General features: G+C 44.2%; 1 protein-coding gene across 2 annotated transcripts in view; it reads left to right on the top strand.

The window, feature by feature from the left end:
• The first annotated feature begins 1,917 nt into the window (after window positions 1–1,917).
• The window catches only part of PRICKLE1 (prickle planar cell polarity protein 1), a 65,214-nt gene continuing 54,184 nt past the window's right edge, over window positions 1,918–12,947 (top strand). Inside the window, exon 1 of one of the 2 annotated variants that reach the window (XM_030480225.1) lies at window positions 1,918–2,308. The gene's annotated coding sequence lies outside the window, so the exon portion shown is untranslated. Of the gene's footprint in view, window positions 2,309–3,689; window positions 3,781–12,947 lie in introns of those variants that run through there. The other variant, XM_030480227.1, reaches the window with a different exon arrangement.

The raw sequence follows: 12,947 nt of genomic DNA, 5'->3' as shown, positions 1-12,947 counted from the left end.
CTGCCCATATGGTTAAGTAGAAACTAAGAGTTTATAGCTTAATTAGAGGCATTTGTAAGTGAGGATCAGATAAACAGATACACAACTTAAAAGAGTGCATTGGCCATAAATTCTTTCATTCCAGATTCAGATCTGCTAATATATGACTGTAAACACCTTTGACAAGGTTATTTAAAAGCCAAGCAATCTTATTTCCTATGCCTTTGGAACCTGAAGTGGGAAGAAGTAAATAACAAAAATCATGCAATGCTGCCAGCACAGTCTAAGCATATTTAGATCTTGTTGATAAGTGCTACAGCAATGCTTGAATAGGTGGCAGGGGGGAACACAGGGCAAGGGACAAACAGCTCTATAGAAGCAGCAGTACAAGCAGCTCTCTTGCCATCTTTGTCATCCTTTTCTTCGCTTTTCCTTTAGAATGGATTAATTTTTTCACACTTCTACTTCACCCTTCATGTTTTTTCTTGAATCACAGGAGAAATCCAAATTCATTCTGATGGAAAGATGACAGAGGCTGCCTCTTTGAAGGCTTCACCTGTCTGTACAAGTGTTTGTGCTTTCTCTCTGAAAACTTCCACACAGATGCAATCTGGAAGTGACTATTTTCAGGCTTGGTTAAGATTTAAAAGGAGTTGTTGAGCGGTGTGACAGTGATACTACATCCAGGATGCAAGGAAACGGCAGAGCAGAGCATCCAGGGTTAGAACTGCAGCTGAAACTTCTAAGCTGATAAGTAGGTTTAACACTCTTGCCTGTAATAAAGTTGTAGCCTAGGGTTGTAGCCTGAAGTTGTTTCCTGTGTGTTACATTTTTATTTTTTCAGATACAGAAAGCTGATTTTGACCAGATTGGACTCCAGATAACAAACTTAGGCTGCTAACACAGGAAAACTGAATGCGCGTCAAAGCACGAAGGGAAAATTGCCATTTCCTAACCGCAAATAATTCCTATTTAGAGAATCAAGAGAGACACTGCTAGACAACAGACCAAATTTCATCTTTACATTAAGTTTCCATGGTTCCAAACATATTTTTTTCACCACGTAGGGAGAGTTTCAAATCGCTTAGAAGTCACTCCAGTAACATTATCTCACCTTCCAATATGCATCTATGGAAAAAAAATCCAACATTGAGTTAAATGTCTCCATTGTTACTCATCCTTCTCTTGGCCTTTTTCACAGAGGATTAAAGCACTGCAAGACCACTAGAGAACCAAGAGCTCAACTCACGTTGCTTAAGGGGTGTGGGGTGTGACCAATTGAAACAAGGGCTGCCAACTCCAACAGTTTAAACAGACACCAGGAGTGCCCAAAAGGGAAGGGATTTAAATGCATACTTGGCTACTTCAGCATCCTTTGAATGCCCACCACATCCTTTAATGCCTACCACGTGCATCTTGCCATGGTTTTTACATTAACACTGGGGCTGCTTGGTTCTGGGATATGCCCGTCCCAGAAGGGGATGTCCCAGACGGCTGCCAGCCTTCTGAGGGAGCTTTCCTAAGCGGCTCCACGCAGCCAGGATGGCAAAGGCTTGATGACAAGGGCCGAAGGTAAGGGCTAAGGGCTGATGATGGCGATGACCCTGCACCCCATTCTCTTCAGCAGCGCCCTGGGTGCGATGGGTGGGTAGGTGTAGCCCACCACCACCACTACCGTGGCCCGCAATACCAATATCGCCCATCTCTGCGCACATTAGTAAGACAAGTTTTTAATTAACTTCCCCTCTCCTGCTCCGGCGGCGAGGAGCCAGCGATTGCCCCCAGAGCTCCGTCCGAGCGGGGGAAGCGGAGGCGTCCCTGCCCGCCCCACACTGGGGGAAAATCGGGTTTCCACAAGTTGTGCGGCTCCCCGCCAGCTCCGCGCCGCACCGCGCGGCCCCGCGCCTGCGGCACATGGGCGCGGCCTGCACGGGCCCCGCCCCGCCGGGTTTTCCAGGCCGCCGGCCGGCCCCGGCCCCACGGCGATTGGCGGGCGCGGCGGGCGGCAGCCAATGGGCGCGGCGGGACGCGCATGTCGCCGTCCCGGCCGCGGGGCGGTGGAGCCCCATTAGGGCGGGGAGCGGGCGCGGGCTCGGTCACTCGCGGCGGGGTGGTACGGCGCGGCACAGCGCACCGCAGCGCAGGTGGCTCAGGACGCTCCGGGCTGACCGTGCCCTCCGCGGCGCTGCCCGAGATGCGCGTGTCCCGCCGGCGCTGACTCCGCGGGGCAGAGCCGGGCACCCGCCTCCGCGGCTGTCGATGTGACGGACCCTGCAGCCGCTGGCAGCCCGGGAGTACGTCGCCGTGGTTCGGTCGCGCTGCGGGGAGGGTAAGTGGCGGCGGGCGCTGACGGGCAGCCCGCAGCGGCGCGGCGGGACGCTCGGCGGGGTTGGTGGGGCGACGTCTGCAGCCGAGACTGTGCTGCTGGCGGCGGTGGCGGAGCCCTTCCTGCGGCATCCCGCCCTGCAGGATGCAACCCTACCGCGGTTGCATCGCCGGGGCGGCCGTCTACCCAGCGCCGGCACTCCTCAGCGCCGTCCTGCGCGGAGTTGTTGGACGGGGGCTGCGGGCTCGGGGGCGGGGAGGTTCCGCCGAGCCCCGCGGCGGCTGCCGGGGGAGGGCGGGTGGCGCGGCGCCGGCTCGGTGCGGCGGGCTGGGGCCGCCGGTCTGAGCGAGGGTCCAGATGCGGGAGCTCAGCTGTTGCCTGTCAGTGGCGTGACAACTGGCCTTTCCCTGGCAGCCTCCGCCTTCTCTCCTGTCCCCAGCGAAGTGTCCGCGCCTGGGCGCCGAGCCGGCGGGAGGGTGTGGGACGGGACGACCTCGGTCCTCCGGCCCGGCGGCATCTTTCGGGCTCAGCGCTGCGAGCGTGTTGTGTTACTGGGGGGTGAGCACCGCTCGGCCCCCCACCCCCGACAGCGGCTGGGAGGCTGCACAGACCCATCCCGAGTGTGTGTTTATCTTTTTCCTGCCTCAACGAAGAGAGCTCTGGAAGGGCGGCGGGCACTCCCTGAGCCCCTTCTCCCGGAGAATGTATTCCCACCGCGGGGTTTCAAACTCCAGCAGCCACCATCTATCATCCGGGCCGGGTCCTGGGCGCCTTCGCTGTGGTCCGAGCCGCGGGCGGCCGGGTCTGGCCCTGGCCAGGGATCTGTCATTGCACCCCAGCGGGGGAGCCGGGGAAAGCAAAATAAAGCACCCGCCGGTACCGGCGCTTCGAAATGCCATCCACCGGAGAGCCAGGAAACGCAGCGGGGGGTGTTTTACAAGCTCTCTGAGAAATGTTTATACAGAGGATTTAGAGGTTAACAATGCATATTCCATACATGCTAAAACCTAAAAGGTGGCAAAAGTAAATGGCTGGAGAAGGCCCCTGGTTTGGTTGTTTAGCTGGTAACTGAGGTCTTTAAACTGCATGTTTTGCAAGGCAAACTCAGTGGCTGCTGAGATTTTCTAGCAGGATGTGGTTTCACCCCTTTAGCTCTACTTATTAATATTTCTAGGAGGAATTGTCGCTATTTGTGTTACTTCTTTACAGCACAGGCATATCACGGTGGCCAGGTTTCTATCCCAAAGTGTCAACTGGTCAGAGCAGGCTTGGGAAGGAAAGGAAGGGGAGAGGGGAGGAGGAGAGCACTTACTCTGTCTGCAGTGACAGATTCTTTCGTTTCTCACCGCAGAGCCCCGGATGAGCTGGGCTGGTGCAGTTCTGCCAAGAACAGAGTTAATTGTGTCCTGTAAACCAAGGTCCACATTGCTGCTCTCGTTCTGTATAACAAAAGGTTTTGTAATGAGTAAGCCCAGGTCAGTCATATAAAAATTTTAACATCAACTAGGCAAGGTGTGCGTGCGGGGACCTTACAGGGTTAATAGCTAAACTATTAAGATTGGAGTCAGATGTGGGTAAAAGCAACAGGAGAGTCTGGGTTTTCCTAATATCCTGTAGTATGATAACTCTGAAGTAGGTAATTGTTTAAAAAAAAAAAAAATCTGTTTCAATTTAAGATTTATTAAGCAAGAAGAACCTTGTGTAAACATCAGAATCCTTTTCTTGTTTGGAAAGGCAAGAAATGGCTAGAAATGTCATCTGAACTTAAAGACTACAAACTATGTGTGGATTTTCATGCATATGTGCAAGAATGTTATTAATCTCGTTTTCAACTACGTGTTGGGGGGACCGGGGTGTTTAACTCGGGCTTTTGGCAAAATGGCTTCTGTGGGGTTTTTTCCTTTTTCTTTAGCAAGCGAGTTCTTTCTAACATTTAAGAAGATATTTATAATACAGGAGAAGGAGATAGCAAGTGTCTTCCAAAGAGAGAGAAATTGAGGGGGCGGGAAGCCAGGTTTTACTTACATATACAGTAAGTTGGGAATGTAAATTTGTATGTAAGGAAGAGATCTGAAGAATGACTTGGCACGTTAATGACCTGGCTTTTCAGAACTTCAAGAGTTTGGTCTGTCTCCCCCTATGGTTATAAGAAGAGATTAAATGCATTTGGCATATTTAATTAATTAGCATATGAAAATCGGATGGCTTTTACTTTGTCATTGTTTTGCTGTGAAACTTTCCTGTGCTAATGAATGTCTACATTTTACAGAGTAATTTAAATGGCTTTGGTTTGTATGATGTGTTTGCAGGTTGCTTTGACCCTTTCTAGTGCTGCAGTCTCTGTATCCCAGGCTAAAAATCCTTTCCCTCCGTAATATGGATCTTGCATAATATATTGTCAATGTGTGCCATATGCAGCTTCTAACAGAGCGGACTGAGAGTTGCACTTAAATGTAAAGCTTCTGTTTGCTTGGATGCTATGTCTTCTGCATTCCAGAGTTAATTGTATGGGCAGTGGTGAAGTCCATTTAAAACAAACAAACAAATGAGCTGGGTTTTGTTTCTGTTTTCCACCACTACCTTTTCCTAAAGTAAAGGGTTCTCTGCTTTTGGGGTATAAAAACATGTTTTGATACATTACTTTTAATTTTTTTTTTTTTTTTTAATTTTTTTATTTTTAATAATTACAAGGCATTGTTTGTGTTTCTGGGAAAATTGTTGTATGATGTAATATTGCATTAAGAATACTAGATTAGGAGATGGGTGCATGATAACCAAGTGGCTTGGTATCGATGTTGAGTTTACCCCCTTATATAAGGCGTAAGCTTCAGTTTTGCCAGCACTGTTTTCTGCTTAGGCTGTTTAAACAGAGGTAAACTTGAGGTTAGCTCTAGTCATTAGTATATCCTTGGTGTAAGCCATGCATGCTTGGGTCCTGCTCCTGGAAATGTTTACAGAAATGAGTAGCTTTTACTTGTGTGCTTAAATTGTTTGGATTAGGAGTTGTATGATGGGAAGAAGCAGCTTGGGAAGGATACAACAACAATCGGTCATCTTTTTCCCCCTCCCACCTTATGGGTGAAGAATGATGGGAAGAAACATGTTTTGCAAGTAGTAGCACAACAAAGTCGTGGCATTTCTGGTAGAAATTCCCAGATTGACTATCAGACCACAATTTGCCAAAATCACAAGTTTTTTACAGAAACAGCTCTTTGGCTGCTGGTTCATTGTCAAGGGGTATTTCCAGTTACTGAAGGAAATGTCACAAGTGGTCTGCTGCAACTCTTCCTCTGTGTTTTGCTTGTTTGTATTGCGTGCTAAATACATTATACTTCTTCTGCAAAACTACATGAGCAAATGACTTCTCAGCACACGCTGACAGTACTTTTCAAGCATGTTCTTGTGCAAAGAGGGTGGTTTTTTTTAATGTAGAAAATGAGTGAAGTGCTCAGATACAAGAGGTATGAGCCAATACAAACATTTTCAGTATTTTTAAAATATCTGTAAATGAGAGCTTTTTTGCTCGTTTACCTTTTCTTGGAACTCTGCCTGGAAGGCTGACTCCTTAAAAGTTCTTAAATTGAACTGTAAGATTGGTAAGTTGCTTTTCCAGATAATTTTGAACCTATCAAGCTCAGAGTGTTTTGCTAGCTGGTAAACCTGGGGTAGGCAGTCTCTCAGGCAGACCTTTCATTTCCAGTGGATTACACATCAACAAAAGCTGGAACTGTGTTATTTCAGATGTTCTGTACCAAAGTCATGTATTCCTGTCTAAGGTTTGTGTTTGAGATGTTGATTTATAGCACCTGATAGCTCTTGCTGTTCTGCGCTGTGTGTTTCTCTCCTTCATTTTCCTTCTTGTCCCTCTTTCTCCAAGCCCCTTACTCCCTTGCTCTCTAGTTCTACCAAATTGGCAATAAAGTGATAAGAGTATTATGGAGTGTGCTGATAGGTTTGTATCTATAATGGTTTTATTCAGTTGCCCCTCTTTTATCTAACCACAGATCCCACAGCTTGCAATTAGTCTTTGACTTCAGTAACAATTCTGGTTTTTTGAAATGTTTCCAGTTACACACAATATCGGCTTTGTGGAGCAGCTGCATGCCAAAAAAGCATTTCCAACTACCATCCAGATATTGAAATATGATTGCTTTGCTTTTATTTTAAATAAGATTTGTTTCCTGTGATGTTTTTGTAACCACCTTTTTGAGCTTGTTGCCTTCTAATCTTGCATCAGGTAGCCTCAGTCTTAATATGACATGATTCCAGAACTAGGCTTTTGGAACGGCAACATGCCAAATCCATGTCTAATGTTTGTGTTAATGTGGTGTATACAGAAACTGACTTCTCAGTGGATTTGATCACTGATTTATATAATTGCAATGAGCATGATTAAAAATCTGCATGTCAATATCATGATCCTTATAATGAAACTTATGTATTATCTTATTAAGCAGGGTGGTGTTAGTCCCTTAAATTTTCTTAAAGGGAGTCTTCATTGTCCAAACATCTTCATTTCTGATGGTGTTAGTGTTTTAGAAAAGAAAATAAGAACACAGATGCAGTTATGAGTATAGCAACATAGGCTTCAGATCGCGCTGCGTGGTAGAACTCTTGGAGCTCTCCTACAGGACAAGAGGATGCATCTTCTGTCACCAGTCTTAAAAAGTCTGAGATGGAAACTTGTGCATATCTAGACAGGTACTGCTGTACCACTCCTCAAAGCACACATTCCCATGCTCCTCATTGGAGCGATGCAAACCACCTCTGAGACAAGTGCTGTAATTGTTCGGCTTTACCTGTTTAACCCTCCCCTAATCTCTTCATTAACAGGGTACTCCTGTGGAGGAGGTGGTGCTACCTTGGCAAGAGGCTCCACCGAGGCAATCTTGCTCAACCTGTCCAGTGCAGGGCCTAGTCGGACACTGCCCTCACCCACGGCCCATGTCTGTAGCAGCACAAAAGCACAATAACCATGGCACAAATTGAAAGCCACCTTGCATTTTGAAGTGTGGATCAACTTGTCTAGCTGCAGTAAAAGCTGACTTGTTTTCAAGCATGTTAAAAATTAGTGCATGATTAGTGAAGATGTTTTATTAAAGATCTCTTTTTGTAATCAAGTGTTGAAGTTAATCACCCAGAAGTTCAAAAGCATTTATGTAAAGAAATTGCATGTGTTTGTGTGCATACTGTAGGAATAATATATTTTTATTTTTTCAGTCTCTTCGCAGGAATTGATATTTTTGTAGAAAAGTAAAAGCTTCACATGCTGAGATGACTACTCAAAGTGTGAATATTTATATACTTTAAAATGAATTTCATGAAAGCATTGAAGAAATGTCTGAACCTAGTGTATTTGCATCTATATATACAGACTGCTAAATGAATTATGCTGGGTTTAGAACTTCGCTGGTGAATTGCAGATGCCTTTTATAAAAGTATACATATGGCTCTGGGAGCTTTGAACTGTTTTCTCATGCTTTGCTCATCAGAAAGATCATATGGATAACTTCATTGTGAGAGGGTTTTTCAGTCTTGTTTGCAAAGCATGGTGGATCTGTGTGATAAATATTGAGTTCTCATTCATCCTAGAACTGAGCATATGGAATATGGGAATAAGATACACAGAGGATATGTTTATACTGAAGAAAATTAATAGTATAGTATAAAGCGAGTGCAAAGGAACTTGTAAGCCTAAACAGCTTGGCAGGCCAGTAGCCAATGAGTGTCTTAGAGTACTGCCAAACATGTAAAAAGCAAACTAGGCTCTCGTCTCTACTGAGGTACCAGGAAAAGTATGCAACTTCCAGCCTGGTAAGGATGTTGTTGTCTAGGTTGCAGCTTTGTTCTGTCCTCTCAGCAGCTCAGTCGAGGCTTGGATTTCAGCAGATACCTACTAGGTGGTACCACTGATATTCAGGAGAGACGTAAGCTGTCTAAAAAGCAAGGAAGCAGTTGTGTTAAGACAGCTCTTCTCTGCAGCCAGATCCCAGAGTGCAGGTCCCCTTTTGCAGGGCATTGGCCTGCCCTTAGGAGGCTCTGGGAAAGGCAGCCATGTAGGGGGGAGAGGCTGGAGAGAGCATCTGCACTGTAAGAGAAAGCCCTGTGTATTGCTGTTGCGCTGAAGCTGCCAAAAAGCTGTGGATGCTGCTGAGTACATTGATGAGGTGGATGGTTAATTTAGCTGTTTGTGAATCCAGTAAGTGTCAAGCTTTACCCCCTGACCTTTCATACAGACAATCTGCTTGGGCAATCTTTGCAGGGGATTTTGGGTGATGTGAAGCTGTAGTTCAGTGGTCCAGGCTAATAGCCCATTTCTTTCTCAATATATGATTTTTCCAGTTACATAAAACTATGGATTTCATGCAAGAACAGCTCTTATGCTTTTAAGAGTAGCCATTAATACATTGAATTTGAGCAATGCAGGTATTTGATTGAACTGAAGTGACCACAGTGACAAGCAGGCATCTGTTTCATTGCTGCAGATGTATTGCCTTTCAGATTTCTTTGTGAAATCGCCTCTGACACTCAGAGCTTTATTGTCTAGTTCTGAATCTGCTGCATTTTAGACTGTAATTTTGGTAGGCTGGTTCTTAATGTCTCCCTGTCTCTCATGTTGTACTGGAGCTGTTTATAAACCTTTATGACCTATTAGTTGATGTCTTATTAGCCTGGAGCTGGTGCTGTAAAGAGGTAGATACAGTGAGGACTGTGACTGTGGTATAGTAGCACAAAGGTATAATTGGTGACCATATTTTAGAAATTGAGGTGATACCAGGCTCCTGTTCATTTAAGGCTTCTTTTGTTTTTACTTTGATGTGCAAGTCAGTGTTCAGCATCTAAATACTAACTCCAAAACACTCAAAGATGGATATTCAAGGGCATATGTGTTTGTTCTTTCCACCTTCCCATGGCCTCTGGAAGGAGACTAATGCTTTGAAAGAACAAGTATCATGAAAATCAGCAGGTATATCTTGAATTATGTAACATCTTTTTCTGCAGGTAGACGTCACCCTCCTTTGTGCAATTCTGTGCATTTGTCTTCTTCCTGCTTTGTCTCATACTGAATCAGCCAATATTTAATGCAAGTGTGAGAAGAGACTCTAGACTTGCTTTTAACAGAAAACTGCTGCATGTCTTCCTACTGGAGTGCAAGGGGAGACTTAAAAACCAGTATGTGAGCTGGGACATTGGTTGTGCACATGAATGAAAGTCGGGGGGGGGGAAGGTATTTCCAAACAGGCAGTTACAGTAATATTCTGTCAGTGTTGGACTCTCAATGAGTATGAATTACTTCAGTCTTGCATCACTAAGGTGTATAGACCTGATAATAAGTCTGATTCCCTCTGTAAAATACTTGAGCTATTTCCCTTTCACTGTTGCTTAGTTGTGCTGGCACAGCTTGAGCAGGGGTGTAGAGATGATTTGAAAACAATTGTGGGTTTGGGGTTTTGTTGCTTTTTGTTTTAAGTGAGCTGCTCAAATCAGTAGAGACCCATACAATGGCTGTGTTAGTGCTCACCGGTGTGGTGAAAGAGGAGCTTCCTAACCATGTGCTGCTACCCAGCAGACCATAAAGCTGTAGCTTCTGTTGTGCCATAGGTCCAAACCGTGACGTGGTTTTGTCACCTATAAATCATCTAGTACTTTGTCTGACTTGAGTTCCAGTCACAAGTGTTGCTCTTTCTAACTACTGTAGTATTAGTTGTCCAGATGATCCTGAAGGGTTTTGGAAATCATCTGTTTGAGCTTGGGTGTGAGTAATGGTTACGCACCATTTCTCGTGATGCAAATAGTTCAGACCTCTTCCCGCTTCCCAGTTTCTTGGAATGGAAAGGCTGTGTCCTTTGCAAAGAAAATGGCCTGCTACTCATTTTATAGAATAGCTGTAAGAAAATATAAATCAGTTACGGCTGTTGGAAAGAAAATGCAATATTTATTTCTAAAATTGTAAAGCCAGTTTAATGTCTGGGCTTCTGACTTCTTAATACCAATCCCAAGTCTTAAAAAAAAAAAAAAAAAAAAAAAAAAAAGTCCCTGGATAAGCTGCAAGTTCCCCACCACCACCCCCAGCTAGAGCCTCTTTGCCTGCCTTTGCTTGTGTACTCTATCGGTTTCACAGTTCATATACTTGTGTTTTTTTTAAAATCTCCCCCAGCACTCTGGTGGGAAACATGTCTGCTGTTTCCTTTCAAACACACAAGGCTTGATTCTCCTCTCACAATGGCATAAATTGTGAAGAACTCCACATGAAATCAGTGGAAGTAAAGACATGTAAAATGGGGTGAGAGAAGAGCCCAGCCTCTGGTTTCTATTTTTAAGCGAGTCTGGTTAACCTAAAATTGTTCGGTGTGCCGCTGTGACTTTAGTTTGTAGATATCGGTTGCTATGCTTGTTTCTCTTCATACATAATTTTTCATTTTCATATATAATACATTACAGCTAGTACCTCTAATCATGGTGCATGTTTCTTTGATTTAATACCTCAATACTACTTCATCAATTTTGGTAGTTAATAAGCAATATGCATGGTAAAGTACTTGCCTTGCTAGGGTCAGACCTGACAAAGTCTGGGGTGTAGCTGTATTCCTGTGCAAGTTCTGCAGGAAAGAAGGCTGGATTGGCTCTATCTGTACAACTTAAACTTTATTTGTGGTTTTCTGTTGCTTTAGTAGTTCTAATCTGTGAATATTGTTCCTCATTGTCTGGGTTCAAGATACTAATTCTACATATACAAAACTTTCTTGTTGGTTGATGTTTTTCCTGTGCTTGTAAAGTGTTTGGCTCCATTCTTACATCTTGTACATACTCAACTTATTTCAACTTCAAATTTTCTCTGAACAGTGAGGTACTTGGCAGTAAACATGGAATATCCACACACAATTTCTGCCATTGCCTAAGTTTTGGTGGTTGCTCACACTTGTTTATTTTTTTGGCAATGGATTATGGTCCTTAACTACCATCAGTAATCAAATAACTGAATGAGATTATACAGCAGTGCTGTAAAAACTTTTCATGCTAGCTATGATCTGTACATGTGTCGATATCTTTGAAAACAGTCACCTCATTCATTAACCAGTGCAACAGGCTCCAACTTTACCACTATTTAGTTTTTGAAATTAATGCAGCATTCTCTACCTAACTGAAACGTTGCTTTGACTGCTTCTTTCTTTAGTTTTAAAAAATAACATGAAATAGTTGACTCTTGTAATGTATTCTAACTTGGAGTAGATCTATTGGCTTATTTGAATTCCTGTTCTCAGCTTGAGCAGCAAATCGCAGGTGTCCACAAGGGAGTCTCTCTTTAAGCTTGAAGAATGTGGTAGGCTTACTATGTTACTTAAATTTTTATCTCTAACTCTATTATGATGAGTGAGAAACCTGTGGCGTTTAGCCCCTTTTGCTGTACAGTCCTTGAGTTTTCCTCTTCAACTTTAATCCTCCACCCCACCAAAAAAGCCAAGAGGTTGCTTGCTAATATGTAGTAACTTTATGTATCGAAGAAGTATCGGAGACAGAAGATGCCAGAGAAGTTTGCTGTGCTGCACAGGGTTGTAGTGTTCCAGACCTCCATCTTCACTGTGGCTTCCCAGCCACAGAGGTGATGCACAACTGGCTTCAAACCTTTTGACTATATCTATTAATTCTAATAGTGAGTTCTGCTTTGCCCTCGCTGGGTTTTGCGTTACTTACCATGGGAAAAATCAAGCAGTTTAGATAGTTGATCTATCGTAGTGAGTTGATTGTAGCTTTAACGATGGCTTTTTTGAAATATAGTTGTCCAACAGTGAGGTAGCATGATAACGGAGACTAAACCAAGGTGTGGTGTTCACTGCTGCTGTGAACTGTTATCATGTGCAGTTGTGCTTGCCTGTAACTGATATGAGGAGTGGTGGGGGCAGAGAAGGGTGTATGACAGGGATACATATGCGAGTCAGTCAAATATGCTCTTCTCAGCTGGACACTTCTCAGCTTTGTTCTGGTAGAGCCATCTTTGTTGTGTAGTAGGGAACTAGCAGCCTTCTGAATGCAGAAGTGTGCAGGCGGTCTTCGTGGTGGCAGGCTTTTGTCAGTTTTAACCTGATGGGTATGAGGCTCATTCTGTCATACCATGTTTTGGAGAATTCTTAAGCTCTTCTGAGAGTAATTATTGTGGAGGCTGCACTATATATCTGGAAAAGAAACTACTTTTGGTAGTATTTTCAGAGCATGATGCCTGGCATGCAAAAGTCATCTTTAGGTACAAGAGAAACGAAACGGTGCTGTGGCTAGAGTATGAGCATTTGGGAAAATTAGTCTCTAATGCAAACTGGTGTATACAGCAAGCTTGAAGAAAGACTGAAGTCTTTGCCAAGCAATGTAAAATACCTTATCAGTTTCATGGACAAAGCAGCTTCCATTGAAAAAGATACAGGAATAGAAGAGCATGCTTCTGGCTCTTGATTAGTTGGTGGTTGATAACTAGTCAAAGACAATATTGTATAATGAGGTTGGTGACTAAAGGTTCTGAAGAAACTTCAGCTTTCTGCCTCTTGTGATACTGGTGACGTTAAGACTTGACCTCAGGAAATGGACATGTTTTTTGGAGATCTAGAGCTTGTACATGTTTACAGATAGTTTTGAGGAGTTCTCACCACAAAAT

This window comes from Strigops habroptila, chromosome 3 (assembly GCF_004027225.2).
Source record: "Strigops habroptila isolate Jane chromosome 3, bStrHab1.2.pri, whole genome shotgun sequence".
Taxonomy (NCBI): domain Eukaryota; kingdom Metazoa; phylum Chordata; class Aves; order Psittaciformes; family Psittacidae; genus Strigops; species Strigops habroptila.
The sequence above is the reverse complement of the archived record's forward strand: the minus strand, read 5'-3'. Positions and strand labels throughout refer to the sequence as shown.